This window comes from Hypanus sabinus, chromosome 15 (assembly GCF_030144855.1).
Source record: "Hypanus sabinus isolate sHypSab1 chromosome 15, sHypSab1.hap1, whole genome shotgun sequence".
Classification (NCBI taxonomy): Eukaryota; Metazoa; Chordata; class Chondrichthyes; order Myliobatiformes; family Dasyatidae; genus Hypanus; species Hypanus sabinus.
The window spans coordinates 57263746-57281949 of NC_082720.1; positions in this window are offsets into that span (position 1 = coordinate 57263746).

Here is an 18204-nt window from a genome sequence, read left to right on the forward strand (position 1 = left end):
AAGATTGCCCATCCAACAAAGAATATCTTACACAGTATTATTAAGGAGGGTATAGCAGGATTTAAGCCATGGAGATATGTTTCCATGTCTCAGTAATGTTTAACATAGAGAACTTTCTGAAGTCGACAGTGGCAGCAATCATGGATTTAAGAAGTGCTGTTATCCTTGCCTCAGAAAAAAATATATCAGCATAGTGGAATAGCAACAAAAAAGCATTGGAAGAAGTGACTAATTAAGACAAGGTTTCCCAACCCTTTTTTGTCATGGATCAATACTATTAAGCAAGGGGCCCCAGGGACCCCAGGTTGGGAACCCCTGATTTTGGCCAATAGATAAGGTCCCAGGTAAGTGGGCTTATTTTAGCTGAACTGTATAAAAGTCTCTTAAATATTGCTGCCTGGATGGACAAGTCAACTATGATCTATCACACTCATGACTTTTGGTCAAATAAAAATGTGTAGGTTTAGGTGCATAATTTATAGATTGAATAATTTTGGCAGAACACATGGCGATTGCAAACTGTGCAATAATGAACAACCTATTCATTTTATCACATTAGATGAGACCAATAGAGAAACCATAGAATATTATTTTGCTTTAGACCTTTGTCATGCTGTCATGTCCTGGTGGTCAGATGACTAATGTGCAGCTCTTCCAAGCATCTATTTGTCCTAAGTATGACAAGATTCTAAACAAAGAAGAAGATTCATTGATCTCAGTTTTCACTAACACCTTTGATGATGCATATTTTAAAATGTATGTAATGTAAGTTGCTGATGCTACCTCTGCACCACTGGAATTCTGCTGCTTTGGCTTTCTGTAGATCAAAACTTCAACAGGATTTGGAGCCAGAGACTCTGGCTAAAGCTAGATGCAGAAGCATTGAATACATTACTGTAAGTATCACGTTATTACCGTTGCTACCACTTCCCACCAGCAACTGAGTAAAAAAAAAGTATAGAAACTATCTGGGTTTGATTTGTTTTGCTTTCAATTGAGAATATATTTTGTACCTTAGTCTTTGTTGTCAGTCTTTTATAATGATGCAACAATAAATTGATTACAAACCTTCAGCTCTAACTGGCCTCATAACTTTTGCAATATTTGCAGATATTTGATGTGATAAAGTATGAATCATAATGGTGAAAGGCCATCTTGTGTGATAATGGGTAACTCAACAGGAATCCATAACGGGTCCACATGGCAGTTCTGGCTGAGCAAATTTTCTACACACTCGATAATTTTCTGTTATATACATGCTGGGATCCCCTTTTGTCAGCATGGTAATTAATTTAGAGATTACCCTACACATAGATATTTATTTGTCTATTGCATTCAAATTTGTATATTCCTGATTGATTTTTTTTTTGATTTGATGAATTGACTATGAGGCAATTTAGATGTATCCATTGCTTCTGATTTTACAATTCAGCAGAAGTTTCTGTGGTAGCCACTTTGGGATGATGGCAATTTATGTGTTCTTAAAGTTCAACCAGGCAAGAATGAATTTGGGGTATGCAAAAGGGAACTGATCTCAGTCACTCTGAGGAACATCTCAAAGATATAAAATTTAGACCATTGTTTCAAAGCAATATTTTTGCGGACTTTCCAAGCTGTTTACACCATTGCATGGTCTGACTCTTTCTCTTTCCTTTCCTTTCTTGACAAGCCATTTCCATTTTGGGGGATATCATTGCCAGAACCATTGAGTAAAACCTTTTCATTCCCTTTTTTTCTGCTGTCATTTTACCCACGCCAATGACTAACAGATACTTTCCTTATTCCTAGACCATGGCCTCTCATGTAGCTAGACAGGAAGCCATACACACTTACTGAAGATGAAAAGAACAGCTATTATGAAAAATCTAAATTGAAAGCTGAAGGACTTTTACTACTCAGCTGGCTGAATAGCATCTGTAGAAGGAGCAAAACAGTATATTATTGAGAGGGATCACTTGAATCAGGAAAGAGAGGAAACAGGATTTTTTTTTTAAGTTGCAGGGGTGTGGGAGATGATCTGCCTGTTACACCATGAAAGCATGAGGCTGTTATACCTTGTCTGCCTGTTGTACTATTGCATTATCATTTGCTGTTAGTAACCCTGAAAATCTTGAGGAAAGTTATAAAGATAAATTCATATGAACAAAAAAGTTCTCAAAGATATGAAACTATGATCTGCAGATTATTATTTTGAAACAGATAGAGAAAAAGGTCCAGAAAACTGTTGAGTTTAATAACTAGTCCATAAGGCTGCTTTATGCCAAGATGGAAGATGACATGCTATTTTTCAAGTTATGTTGGTCCTTACCCAAATAATGCAGAAAGATGCAGACAGTTGAGTTAGTGTGTTGGAATTTAAATATCAGAGAAATGAAAAAAATACAGGGTCACCAAAACAGTTGTTCAGTCCACACTTACTTTCTCAGAAACAAAATCACCACATCATAAGTATGTGGTTCAGTGCACTAGAATGGAAGAAGGGCCAGGGAATAACTGCTTCATCTGAAAGCACAATTTAGGTACTGAGATGGTGGAGAACAAGGTTTTGGTATCTCCTGTAGTGTTATGGGTGCAGTGTAATGAAAAGAAAAAAAAGAAACGTTTTTTTTTGAGATGGAAGAGGCAGGTTAACAATTTGAAATGGGAACAATCTCTTCAGAATGTTAAAAGACAGGAAGAGAGATAGTGGGGATCTCCTTCTGGAATCTCATTCAAGGTGGCAGAAAGTATGGATGATGAGTCAATGAATAAGATTTCAGAGGGAGGGATCTAAATGGAAGGAGAATTCTGGAAGAGAGAGAGAAACTATAGTCTGGCTAATGATGTGCCTTTACTTAAGAAGGCTACAAGGATAAGTCAGGAACTGCAGGCCATTAAGTTTAACATCATTAATAGTAAGGTAAGAAAAGATGAGGTAAAAATGTAAGCTAGCCAAGAATATAAAGGAGGATAGTAAAAGCTTCTTTAGGTATGTGAAGAGGAAAAAATTAGTTAAGAGCAAAGTTGAACCCTTGAAGGCAGAAACGGGTGAATCTATTATAGGGAACAAGGAAATGGCAGACGAGTTGAACAGGTACTTTGGATCTGTCTTCACTAGGGAAGACACAGACAATCCAGATGTAATAGTGGTCAGAGGACCTTAGGTAATGGAGGAACTAAAGGAAATTCACATTAGGCAGAAAATGATGTTGGGTTGATTGATGGGACTGAAGGCTAATAAATCCCCAGGGCCTGATGGTCTGCATCCCAGGGTACTTAAGGAGGTGGCTCTAGAAATTGAGGATGCATTGGTAATCATTTTCCAATGTTCTACAGATTCACGACCAGTTCCTGAGGATTGGAGAATAGCTAATGTTATCTCACTTTTTAAGAAAGGAGGGAGAGAGAAAACAAGGAATTATAGACCAGGTCGCCTGACATCAGTGGTGGGGAAGATGCTGGAATCAATTATAAAAGATGAAATAGCAGCACATTTGGGTAGCAGTAACAGGATCAGTCTGAGTCAGCATGGATTTACAAAGGGGAAATCATGCTTGACTAATCTTCTGGGATTTCTTGACGATGTAACTATGAAAATGGATAAGGGAGAGTCAGTGGATGTAGTGTACCTGGACTTTCAGAAAGCCTTTGATAAGGTCCCACATAGGAGATTAGTGGGCAAAATTAGAGCACTTGGTATTGGGAGTAGGGCACTAGCATGTATAGAAAATTGGTTGGGAGACAGGAAATAAAGAGTAAGGATTAACGGGTCCATTTCAGAATGGCAGGCATTAACTAGTGGGGTACCACAAGGCTCGGTGCTGGGACCGCAGCTATTTACAATATACATTAATGATCTAGATGAAAGGATTAAAAGTAACAGTAGCAAATTTGCAGATGACACAAAGCTGTGTGGTAGTGTGAAACATGAGGAGGATGTTAGGAAAATGCAGGGTGGCTTGGACAGGTTGTGTGAGTGGGCAGATGCATGGTAGATGCAGTTTAATGTGGATAAATGTGAGGTTATCCACTTTGGTGGCAAGAACAGGAAGGCAGAGTACTATCTGAGTTAGAAAAAAGTTAGGAAAAGGGGAAGTACAGCGAGATCTAGGTGTTCTTGTACATCAGTTACTGAAAGTAAGCATGCAGGTGCAGCAGGCAGCGAAGAAAGCTAATAGCATGTTAGCCTTCATAACAAGGGGATTTGAGTATAGGGGCAAAGAGGTCCTTCTGTAGTTGTATAGGGCCCTGGTGAGACCACATCTGGAATATTGTGTTCAGTTTTGATCTCCAAATTTGAGGAAGGACATTCTTGTTATTGACGGAGTGCAGTGTAGGTTCACGAGGTTAATTCCCAGGATGGCATGACTGTCATATGTTGAAAGATTGGAGCGACTGGTCTTGTATACACTGGAATTTAGAAGGATGAGAGGGGATCTGATTGAAACATATAAGATTATTAAGGGATTGGACACACTAGAGGCAGGAAACATGTTCCCGATGTTGATGGAGTCCAGAACTAGAGGCCACAGTTTAAGAATAAGGGGTAGGCCATTTAGAACAGAGTTCAGGAAAAAACTTTTCACTCAGAGAGTTGTGGATCTATGGAATGCTCTGCCTCAGAAGGCAGTGGAAGCCTATTCTCTGGATGCTTTCAAGAAAGAGTTAGATAGAGCTATTAAAGATAGTGGAGTCAAGTGATATGGGGAGAAGGCAGGAATGGGGTACTGATTGTGGATGATCAGCCATGATCACATTGAATTGTGGTGCTGGCTCAAAGGGCCAAATGGCCTACTCTTGCACCTACTCTTGTCTATTGTCTATTGACTATTGGTACTGAAGCAGATTGCAAGAGATAGGATTTATCAGCATTTGGAGAGGCAGAAAATTTTCAGCATGTCAGTGTACGTGAAAAATTGTACCTCATGAATATGAATTTATTGACGAAGTGACAAGAGGATTCATGAGGACATGTTGGTAAATATTATTGGAATTTGACAAGGACTTGATTGAGAATGGGTTCAGAAGGTGAGATCATAAGCAGCCCAATGTGACCTAGCCAAATGGATACAGAATTGGCTTGGTGGAGGATTGTTTTTCAGATTGGAGGCATTTGTCTAGGACTGTACAGCAAGGATCATTGCTACTTTTTCTGTTGTTTATCATAAATTCAAGAGTACTATTTAATTAGAAAGTTTGTGGATGATATCAGTATTGGCAGTGTCATGCACAGTGAACAAATTTGTCTAAATTTACAAGTTTCTTGATCAAAAAGGAAACCAAGCTAATGAACTGAAGATAGAATTTAACTCGGTAAAGTGTAAATGTGACATGATGTATTTTAGGAGGCTAAATCAGGGTAGTACTTACACAATAATGATAGGGTCCAGGGAAGTGTTATGGAGCTGAGAGACCTTGGAGTATACCAGTGTATTGTTTCTTGAAAGTGGCGATACAAGCAGACAAATTGGTGTAGAAGGCATATTGAATACAAGAGTTGGCATGCAATGGTACAAGGATATAAAACGCAGGTGAGAGTTCACCTAAAATATTGTGCCTATTTCCGTTGTGTAGAAAGAATGTAATTAAACAAGAGAGCATGGAAAATACTGTGATTCCCAATGATGTTGTTGGAACAGGTGGGGTTGAGTAAAAATGAGAGACTCAATAGACTGGGATTGTTTACCTGAGGGAACAAAGGCTGAGAGGTGACCATATGGAGGTTTATAAACTCTTAAGTGGCATAGATAAAATGTATGGTCCCAGTCTTTTTTACAGAGTATGGGTGGCTAATACTAGAAGACATAGATTAAATGTGAGAGGGGACAATTTAAATGGAGCTCAACACTTTCTACACAGAGGTGATTATGCAGAGGCATGTCTTGTGTAGGCATCTCCTGACACAGAATTAAGCACAGGTTTCAGGATGCAGTAGCAATAAACTCTCAAGAAATGCTGTACAATTTGAATATATTCCCTTGTCTGCACTTTCCCCTCCAGAAATTGCTTCATATTCTGTATAATTCTGAATTTACCTTATGCTTAATTACATTTTAGAGCATTGAAAAAGACATAGTTCAGCAGAGCTCCTTGGTTCATGATTGTGTGCAGACCTTTTAAGTTATTCCAAGATCAATATTAATCACACCTCTGTGTGAGATGTGTGAATTCTGAGAGGCATCTAGCCTCCCAGATAACCACATCTGCATCAGGTGCACCGAACTATAGGTCAGAGAATGTGCTGAGAATCTGGTGCTTCAACTTGACTCACATGGGAAACTGAGGAGATGAGAGAAATAGGCGACATGGGTGCAGTCACTCCAAAGTTGCAGGAAGGCAGGTAACTAGGTGACTGTTAGAAGAGGGAAAGGAAATGTGCCATACAGAGTATCCCTATAGATGTTCCCCTCAATAATAAGTATACTATCTTGGATACTGTTGAGGGAGATGACTGACCAGTTGGGGGGGGGGGGGCACAGTGACAACTTCTCTAGCACTGAGCCTGGTGCTGTGGCTCAGAAGGAAAGCTGAGAAGAAGACGACTGCAGTAGTGATAGAGGGTTCCATAGTGAAAGGAGCAGTCACAAGATCCTGTGGACACGATAGAGACACCCGGATAAATGTTGCCTCCAAGGTGCCAGAGTCAGGGAAGACTTGGATCATGTCCACGACATTCTAAAGGAGGAGGGTGAGCAGCCAGAGGTCTTGGTACATATTGGCACCAATGACACAGATAGGAAAAGCATGGAGGTCCTGAAGAGAGGATCTAGGATGAGCTAAAAAGCAGACCTAGAAAGCTTAAAGCAGGTCTTCCAGGAGAGCAAGCTTTGGATTGCAACCTGTGCCATGCAACAGTGAGGGTAAGAATAGGATGATCTGGCAATGAATGCACAGTTGAGGATCTGTTGCAGGGGGCAGGGTTTCTGATTTCTGGGGAAATGTGACCAGTACAAAAGGAAGCAGTTAAACATGAACCTGAGGGAGACCAATATCCTTGTGGTCAAGTTTGCCAGAGCTTTTGGGAAGGGTTTGAATTAACTTGGCAGGGGGCTGGGTATTAATTTACAAGCAGAGGCAGCATGTAGTGAGATTGTCAGGAGGGCAGGCAGATGATGGGGCAAAATTGTAGACAGTGGAATAAGTTGCAATATAAAAGGTTACAAAATCAAAAATGGTGACAAATACAGAACTGAAGGTGTAAAATATGAATGTATACAGTTGACAGAATAAGGTAGATGATCTTGTTACATAGTTCAAGATTGGCAGGTATGACGTTCTGGGCATTATTGAGTCATGGTTGAAAAAAATACTACTGTAGCTGGGAGCTTAACATGTAAGGAAACACAATATATCAGAAGGCCATGCAGGTAAGCAGAGTGGCTGGTGTGGCTCTGTTGATAAAGATGAAAACAAATACGTAGAAAGAGGTGACATAGGATCAGAAGATCTGGAATCTGTGAAGACAGAGTTATGAGACTGCAAAGGTAAAAAGACCCTGATGGGAGTTATATACAGGCCTCCAAATAGTAGGCAAGATGTGGGCTACATATTACAACGGGAGATGAAAAAGGCACGTCAAAAAGGCAATATTGTGATAGTCATGGGGGACTTCAATATACAAATAGATTGAGGAAATTAGGGTTTGTAGTGGGTCCCAAGAGACAGAATTTGTAGAATGCCTATTGGATGGCTACATAGAGTAGCTTGTCATTGAACCTACCAGGGAAAAGGTTATTCTGGATTTGGTGTTGCGTAATGAATGGGATTTAATTAGGGAGCATAGGTAAAGGAAATCTTCGATGGCAATGATCATAATATGATAGAATTCACACCACAATTTGAAGTAAATATATCAGTATTACAATGGAGTTACAAAGGAATTACAGAAGCATGAGAGAAGAGTTGGCTATAGTTGAATGGAAGGGGACACCAGCAGGGATGACAGCAGAGCAGCATGATTGGAGTTTCTGAGAGCAAGTCAGAAGGCACAGGATAGATATTTCCCAAAGAAGAAGATGCCATCATGGCTGAAAAGAAAAGGCAAATCCAACATAAATCCAAAGAGAGGGCATATAATAGAGCAAACATTAATGGGAAATCAGAGTATTGGGAAACCAAAAGACATAATATGAACGTAAGATATGAACTGTAATATGAACTGTCGTAAAGACAGCACAGTCAATAATATCAACGAGGATACCAAAAGTTTTTATTTTCAGATATATAAAATATAAAAGAGATGTAAGAGTAGACATTGGACTTGTGGAAAATGATGTTGAAGCGGTAGTAATGTGGGACAGGGAAATGGTGAACGATCTAACTAAGTATTTTGCATCACTTGAAACTGTCAAAGACACTGGCAGTATGCCTGAAGCCTGAGAGCATCAGAGGAGAAGTGAGTGAGTTGCTATAACTATGGAGCAATTGCTTGGAAAAATGAAAGATCAGAAGTTAGTTTTGAAGGAGTACAGCCCAGTGTTTTGAAGGAGGTAACTGAAGAGATTGTGAAGACATTAATAATGATCTTTAAAGAATCAATGGATTCTGGCATGCTTCTGGAATACTAGAAAACTGCAAATGTCACTCTTAAAGAAGGAAGAGAGAAGAAAGGGAATTATAGGCCAGTTAGCCTGTCCTCAGTAGTTGGGAAGATGTTGGATTCAATTGAGAAGGATGTGGTTTCAGGGTACTTGCAGGCACATGGTAAAATAGCCCAAAGTCGTCATGGTGTCCATCAAGGAAAATTTTACCTGACAGATTTTAGTATTCTTTGAGGAAATTACAAGCAGGACAGAGAAAAGAGGATGTTGTATACCTGGATTTTCAGAAGGCCTTTGATTTGACCAAGTGCTATGCATGAGGCTGCATAACAAGGTGAGAGCCCGTGATATTACAGGAAAGATACTAGCATAGATAGGACATTGGCAGGAGACAAAGACTGGGAATAAAGGGAGCCTTTACTGATTAGCTGCCAGTGAGTAGTGGAATTCCACAGATGCTGATGTTGGGACCATTTCTGTTTACCTTGTATATCACTAATTTGGATGACGGAATTGATGGTTCTGCAGACAATACGAAGATAGGTGCAAGGACACGTAGTTCTGAGGAAACAGGGATGCTGCTGAAGGATTTCAACAGAGTAGGGTATTGGGCAAAGGAGTGGCAGGTGGAACACAGTGTTGGAAAGTGTATCATCGTGGAAGGAATAAAAGCATAGACTATCTTTTAAAATGGAAAAAGAATTCAAAAATATGAGAAGCAAAGGGACTTTTCAAGAGGGGTCAAATACAGGATGTAATGCTAAGGAATTACAAGGCACTAGTGAGACCACAAATGGAGTATTGTGAGCAGTTTTAGGCCCATATTTTAAGAAAGGATGTGCTGACATTGGAGAGGGTTCAGAGGTAGTTCACAAGAATTATTCTGGGAATGAAAGGGTTATCATTTGAGGAAAGACAGAAACATAGCAAATAGGTGCGGGAGTAGGCCATTCGGCCCTTCGAGCCTGCACCGCCATTCAGTATGATCATGGCTGATCATCCAACTCAAAACTCTATACCTGCTTTCTCTCCATACCCCCTGATTCCTTTAGCCACAAGAGCCATATCTAACTTTCTCTTAAATATAGCCAATGAACCAGCCGCAAATGTCTCCTGTGGCAGAGAATTCCACAGATTCACCACTCTCAGTGTGAAGAAGTTTTTCCTCATCTCGGTCGTAAAAGGCTTTCCCTTTATCCTTAAACTGTGACCCCTCATTCTGGACTTCCACAACATCAGAAACAATCTTCCGGCATCTAGTCTGTCCAATCCCTTTAGAATTTTATACGTTTCAATAAGATTGCCCCTCAATCTTCTAAATTCTAGTGAGTATAAGCCTAGTCGATCCAGTCTTTCTTCATATGGAAGTCCTGCCATCCCAGGAATCAATCTGGTGAACCTTCTTTGTACTCCCTCTATGGCAAGAATGTCTTTCCTCAGACTAGGGGACCAAAACTGCACACAATACTCTAGGTGCAGTCTCATCAAGGCCTTGTACAACTGCAGTAGAACATCCCTGCTCCTGTACTCAAATCCTTTTGCTATGAATGCCAACATACCATTTGCCTTTTTCACCACCTGCTGTATCTGCATGCCCACCTTCAATGACTGGTGTGCAATAACACCCAGGTCTCCTTGCACCTCCCCTTTTCCTAATCGGCCACCATTCAGATAATAATCTGTTTTCCTGTTCTTGCAACCAAAGTGGATAACCTCACATTTATCCACATTAAATTGCATCTGCCATGAATTTGCCTACTGACCTAACCTATCCAAGTCATCCTGGATCCTCTTAGCATCCTCCTCACAGCTAACACCACTGCCCAGCTTCGTCTCATCTGCAAACTTGGAGATGCTGCATTTAATTCCCTCCTCTAAATCATTACTGAAATACAGTATTAAATACACAACACTCCCCCTTGTTTAGCTGTAAATTCCAACTCAATACAGAATGCAACTCAAACATGTACAAAATCTATAATATAATACACTACTATATACAGACATCCACAGAATAGTGAACTTTAAATACTTCAATCTAGGCCAAAAGATTTACACTCTATGGAGGTTTTCTTATGCTTGCAGGATATCATCTTTCCTGACAAGGTGGGTCCCCCTGCTTGGCAGGTGAATATATTGTGGCTGTGAAAACAAATTGAGGTCTGGGGCCTCTTCTCCATGGTGTTTATAGGAGTTGACCAGATATGAGACAATGTGAAACAGCTCTGGACACCTTTGAAAAATCAGATTCCTGCTGGATTCCAAGAGAAGGAATTTCTAGAATGCCTATGAGATGGCTTTTTAGAGCAGCTCATGGTTAAGCCCACTAGAGGATCAGCTATTCTGGATTGGATGTTGTGCAATGAACCAGAATTGAATAAAGAGGCACACACACCACTGGTCACCGACCTCCATGCAGAAAATGACCCATCTACAACCACTCTTTGCCTGCTGTGGGCAAGCCAATTCTGGATCCACAAAGCAAGGTCCCCTTGGATCCCATGCCTCCTTACTTTCTCAATAAGCCTTACATGGGGTACCTTATTAAATGCCTTGCTGAAATCCATATACACTACATCTCCTGCTCTACATTCATCAATGGTTTCGTCACATCCTCAGAAAATTCAATCAGGCTCATAAGGCATGACCTGCTTTTGACAAAGCCATGCTGACTATTCCTAATCATATTATGTCTCTCCAAAATGTACCTAAATCCCACTCTCAGGATCTTCTCCATCAACTTACCAACTACTGAAGTAAGACTTACTGGTCTATAATTTCCTGGGCTATCTGTACTCCCTTTCTTGAATAAGGGAACAACATCTGTAACCTTCCAATCCTCCGGAACATCTCCTGTCCCCATTGATGATGCAAAGGATCAGCAATCTCTCCATCTTATTGTCCCACAGTAACCTGGGGTAGATCTCATCCAGTTCTGGTGGCTTATCCAACTTGATGCTTTCCAAAAGCTCCAGCACATCCTCTTTCTTAATGTCTATATACTCAAATTTTTCAGTCCAGTGTAAGTCAACCCTAAAATCACCACGGTCCTTTTCCATAGTGAATACTGAGGCAAAGCATTCATTAAGCATCTCCACTATCTCCTCCGGTTCCATAAACACTTTTTCAGTGTCACACTTGTTGGTCCATTCGCTCACACCTTATGCTCTTGTTCTTTACACACTTGTAGAATGCCTTGGGGTTTTCGTTAATCCTGTTCACCAAGGCATTTTCATGGTCCCTTCAGGCTCTCATAACTTCATTCTTAATCTCCTTGCTGCTAGCCTTATAATTTCCTAGATCTCTATCATTAGCTAGTTTTTTGAACCTTTTATAAGCTTTTCTTTTCTTCTTGACTAGATTTTCAACAGCCTTTGTACACCATGGTTCCTATATCCTACCATCCTTTCTGTCTCATTGGAACATACCTATGCAGAATGTCAAGCAAATATCCCCTGAACATTTGTCACATTTCTGCTGTATATTTCCGAGAACAACTGTTCCCAATTTTCTTGAGGTTAAGATAAAAGAACACTAAGGGACAAGTGACCATATTATGATTGAATTCACACTGAAATTTGAGAAGGAGAAAATGATGTCAGAGTAAAGAGATGTCTGGAGTAAAGAGAATTACAGAGGCATTAGAGAAGAGTTGAACATAATTGATTGGGAAAGAACACTGGCAGCTATGATGGCAGAGCAGCAACAGCTGGAATTTCCAGAAGCAATTCGGAAGGAGCAGGATATATCCCAAAGAGGAAGAAGTATCCTAATGGCATAATAACACAATCATTGCTAACAAAAGAAATCAAAGCCAACACAAAACCAAAGAGAGGGCACATAATGGAATGTAATGTTAAAATTGTACAAGGCATTGGTGAGGCCAAATTTGGAATATTGTGTACAGTTCTGGTCACCAAATTATAGGAAAAATGTCAACAAGATAGAGAGAGTACAGAATAGATTTACTAGAATGTTACCTGGGTTTCAGGACCTAAGTTACAGAGAAAGGTTGAACAAGTTAGGTCTTCATTCTTTGGAGCGTAGAAGGTTGAGGGGGGTCTTGATAGAGGTATTTAAAGTTATGAGGGAGATAGATAGAGTTGACGTGGATAGGCTTTTTCCATTGAGTGTAGGGGAGATTCAAACATGAGGACATGAGTTGAGAGTTAGGGGGCAAAAGTTTATGGGTAACACAAGGGGGAACTTCTTTACTCAGAGAGTGGTAGCTGTGTGGAGCGAGCTTCCAGTAGAAGTGATTGAGGCAGGTTCATTATTATAATTTAAAAATGAATTGGATAGGTATGTGGACAGGAAAGGAATGGAGGGTTATGGGCTGAGTGCAGGTTGGTGGGACTAGGTGAGAGTTAGTGTTTGGCATTGACTAGAAGGGCCGAGATGGCCTGTTTCTATGCTTCTGTAATTTCTGTAATTGTTATATGGTTACATAATAGAGCAAAAATAGAGGACATTTAGAGGATTGGGAAGTATTTAAGTGCCAGCAGAAGGCAACTAAAAAAGTCCTTAAGAAGGTAAAGCTGCAATACAAAGGTATGCTGTCAATGATATTAAGCAGGATACCAAAGGTTTCTTCATAAATATAACATGTAAAAGAGAGGCGAAAGTGGATATTCAATGGCTAGAAAATGATGCTGCTGAGGTAATAATGGGGAGAATGAAATGGCTGATGAACTGAATAACTATTTTGTATCACCCTTCACTGCGGAAGTATGAAGACATGAGCACATGAGTCTGCTTAACAAGTTACAAGCACATGGTATTAGAGGAAAGATCCTAGCATGGATAAAGCAGTGGCTGATTTGAGGGAGGCAAAGAGTGGGAATAAAGGGGGCCTTTTCTGTTTGGCTGCTGAAAACTAGTGGTGTTCCACAGAGGTCAGTGTCGGAACTGATTCCTTTTATACCCTATGTCAATGATTTGGATGATGAAATTGATGGTTTTGTTGCTGAGGTAAAAGACACGTGGAGGGGCAGTTAGTATTGAGCAAGTAGAGAGGCTACAGAATGATGAAGGCAATCATGTTCTTTACAGGTAACCTGTAGTGAACTACTTAAATGAAAAAATGTTTAATCAAGAATACTCTCTGGCACTGAGTCTGACACTGCAGCTCAGAAGGGAAGTGGGTATAAGAGGCAAGCTGCAGTGACAGGAATTGTTAGTTACGGGAACTGAAAGGAGGTTCTGTGGATGAGAATGAGATTCCTGGATGGTACATTGCTTTCCTGAAGCAAGGGTTCAGGAAATATGGGATTGAATCCTGGCATTCTTTAATGGGAGGGTGAACAACCAGAGGTCATGATCCATGTAGGTACTAATGATATTGGTAGGAAGAGTAAAGAAACTCTGCAAAGGGACTTCAGGGAGTTCAATACTAAGTTAAAAGGCAAGACATCCAGGGTTGTGAACTCAAGATTTCTAACTGTGCCATGTCCAGAGAAAGGAAGGTTATACAGTTTAACACATGGATTTGGTTTAAGGGCGAGAGCCTGGGATTTTTGGTTCATTGGACTCTCTTCCTGGGAAGGAGAGAAGAGATGGTTTGCACGTCTACTGGAAGGGGAGTCATATCCTTGTGGGAAGATTTGCTAATGCTGCACAGTGGTGTTTAAACTAGAGTTGCAGGGGAATGGGAACCAGAGTGCCAAAACAGTTACTGGAGAGGTTGTGCAGATAGATGTTGTTAAGACCTCAGACAAAGTCAGCAATAAAAAGGTTGATCATGGAGCTGTGTATAACTCAAGTCAAGAAGTATAGGGCATGAATCAACGCCTGGAATTTTGATACTGTAGCCATAAGCGAGACTTGATTGCAGGTGATGGAGGACTGGCAGCATAATATTCAGGTGTTCTGTTGTTTTAGACATGACAGAGCAGGAGGGATTAAAGGAGGACATATGTACTAGTCAGAAAAAATGTCATGACAGTGCTCAGTCAGGACAGACTGGAGAACTCTTCTAGTAAAATGTTACAGGTGGAAGTGGGAAATAGGAAAGGTATGACAATGTTAGTGGGGGGACATTACAGACAGCACAGCAGTCTGAGGAAGTTAGAATAGCAAATTTGCAGAGAGATCACAAACAGTTGCAACAAACATAATGTTGTTGGTAAAGGTAATTTGAACTTTCCACATATTGACTGGTACTCCCAAACTATAAAAGGACCATATGGGATGGAGTTGTCAAATGTGTTCAGGAAAATTTCCTTGTTTAGAGCATAGAATTCCCAATGAGAGAGTTTGCGATACTTGATTTGAAATTAAGGAATGAGTCAGGGCAGCTGACAAAAGTTTGTGTATGTGATCACTTTGCATCTAGACAGACAGACAGTCATACCTTATTGACCCCGAGTGAAATTGGGCTTCATTACAATTGGGCGACACCAACCAAGAATGGTGTAGAAATATAGCAATATAAAATCATAAATAATAAAATAATAATAATGTGGAGTGTAATGTGTGTAATAATAAAATAAATCATAATGTGGAGATCATAATGCCATTAGTTCCAAAGTAATTATGCAAAAGCTTGGGCCTGTCCTGTGGGTTGAGATTCTAAATTGGAGAAAAGCCAATTTTGCTGGTATCAGAAAGAACCTGGCAAAGGTAGATGCAGATGGGCTGTTTCCTGGCAAAAGTATACTTGATAAGTGGGAGGCCTTCAAATGTGAGAAAATTGGAAAGCTTCTATGTACCCGTCAGAATGAAAGGAAAAGATAGCAGTTGCAGGAATCCTAGGTTTTCAAAAAATATTGAGGCCCTGGCTATGAAAAATTAAGGTGCATAACAGGGATAGGCAGATAGGAAGAATTGGGGTGCTTATGGTGTATCAGAAATGCAAGAGAACACTTAAGAAAAAGATCAAGAGGTCTAAGAGAAGCCCCCTTCAGTTCGCCTATCAGCCCCAAAAAAGAATTGAGAATGCCATCGTCTACCTGCTGAACCATGTCTACACCCACCTGGACAAGCCAGCGAGCACTGTGAGGGTCATGTTTTTTGACTTCTCCACTGCGTTCAACACCATCTGCCCTGCTCTGCTGGGTGAGAAGCTGACAATGATGCAGGTGGATGCTTCCCTGGTGTCATGGATTATTGATTACGTGACTGGCAGACCACAGTACGTGCGCTTGCAACACTGTGTATCAGACAGAGTGGTCAGCAGCACTGGGACTCCACAGGGGACTGTCCTGTCTCCCTTTCTCTTCACCATCTATACGTCAGACTTCAACTATTGCACAGAGTCTTGCCATCTTCAGAAGTCTTCTGATGACTCTGCCATAGTTCGATGCATCAGCAAGGGAGATGAGGCTGAGTACAGGGCTACGGTGGGAAACCTTGTCACATGGTGCAAGCAGAATCATCTGCAGGTTAATGTGAAAAAGACTAAGGAGCTGGTGGTGGACCTGAGGAGGGCTAAGGCACCGATGACCCCTGTTTCCATCCAAAGAGTCAGTGTGGACATGTTGGAGGATTACAAATACCTGGGGATACGAATTGACAATAAACTGGACTGGTCAAAGAACACTGAGGATGTCTACAAGAAAGATCAGAACCGTCTCTATGTCCTGAGGGGACTGAGGTCCTTTAACATCTGCCGGATGATGCTGAAGATGTTCTACGAGTCTGTGGTGTCCAATGCTATCATGTTTGCTGTTGTGTGCTGCGGCAGCAAGCTGAGGGTAGCAGACACCAACAGAATCAACAAACTCATTAGTAAGGCCAGTGATGTTGCTGGGGTGGAGCTGAGTTCTCTGACGGTGGAGTCTGAAAAGAGGATGCTGTCCAAATTGCATGCCATTTTGGACAATGACTCCCATCCACTCCATAATGTATTGGTTAGGCACAGGAGTACATTCAGCCAGAGACTCATTCCACCAAGATGTAACACTGAGCGACATAGGAAGTCATTCCTGCCTGTGGCCATCAAACTTTACAACTCCTCCCTTGGAGTATCAGACACCCTGAGCCAGTAGGCTTGTCCTGAACTTATTTCCACTTGGCATGATTAGCTTATTATTATTTAATTATTTATGGTTTTATATTGCTATATTTCTTCACTATTCTTGGTTGGTGCGGCAGTAATGAAACCCAATTTCCCTCGGGATCAATAAAATATGTCTGTCTGTCTGTCTGTAGAATATTACCCTAGCAGACAAGGTGAAGAAAAATCTTGAGTGGTTGTAGGGACTTATTGAGAGTAAAAGGATTGCAATGGACAAAATTCGTCCACTGGAAGAACAGAATGGCAATCCATGTGCGGAGCCAAAAGACCATAAGGCCAGAAGACCATAAGAGACTGGAGTGGAATCAGGCTATTCAGCCCATCGAGTCTGCTCCACCATTCTATCATGGCCAATCCTGAATCTCACTCAACCTCATACACCTACCTGCTTACCACATCCTTTGATGCCATGACCAATCAGGAAACAATTAACTTCCACCTTAAATACATGCACAGACTTGGCCTCCACCACAGTCTGTGGCAGAGCATTCCACAGATTTACTACTCTCTAGCTAAAGAAAATCCTTCTTACTGTTGTTCTAAAGGGCTGCCCTTTTATTTTGTGTCTGTGCCCTCTATCTCTGGATACCTTTACCATAGGAAACATCCTCTCCACATCCACCCTTATCTCCTTGCTTTTTCTATTCTATTCCCCTTGAAACAAATTTCCTTTCTTTTGCCTTCCTTCCTTCTTAAATAATAAAATTACATTCACAATCTTCCAGTCCTCTGAGACCATCTCAGAATCAAGTGATTCTTGAAAGATCATGACCAATGCAGAAATTATCTCTTCAGAAACCTCTCTCAGGACTTTGCAATGTAGTCCGTCTGGCCCAGGTGACTTATCCACCTTAAGACCTTAGAGTTTGCCTAACACGTTTTCCTTTATAATAGCAATGGCACTCAATCCTGCTCCCTGAAAGTTACGGACTTCTGGCAACTGCTAGTGTCTTCCACAGTGAAGACAGATTCAAATTACCCATTAAATTCATCTGCCATTTTTTTATCGCCCATTACTACCTTACCAGCATCATTTTGCAGTGGTCCAATATCAACTGTCCCCTCCTTTTAACTCTTTATATAACTGGGAAAAAATTGGTATCCTACTTTATATTATTGGCTAGTCTGCCTTCATATTTATCTTTTTCTCTTTCTTATAGCTTTTTTAGTTATGTTTTGTTGGATTTTAAAAGCTTCCCAATCATCCAACTTCCCAATCACATTTCAATCTTGTATGCCCATTCCTTGGTTTATATGCAATCCTTAACTTCCTTTATCAGCCATTTGAGAACTTCTTCCTCTGTGGGACATATCTATCCTATACTTTGTGAACTATTTCCAGAAACCTCTGCAGTTTCGGCTCTGCTGTCAATCCCACCAATATCCTCCTCCAATCAACCTGGGAAAGCTCCTCTCTCATGCCTCTGTAATTCCATTTATTCCATTACGATACAGTTACATGTGAGGTATGCTTCTCCCTTTCAAATTGCAGTATGAATTCAATTATATCATGGTCACCACCTCCTAAGGGTTCCTTTGTGTTCAGCCCCCTAATAAGATCTGGGTTATTACACAACACACAATCTAATATAGCCTTTCCCCAAAGCTTAAATTGGAAACAGATGTTCTCAGAGAAAAGTACAGAAGAAATGTGGCAAATGTTATGGG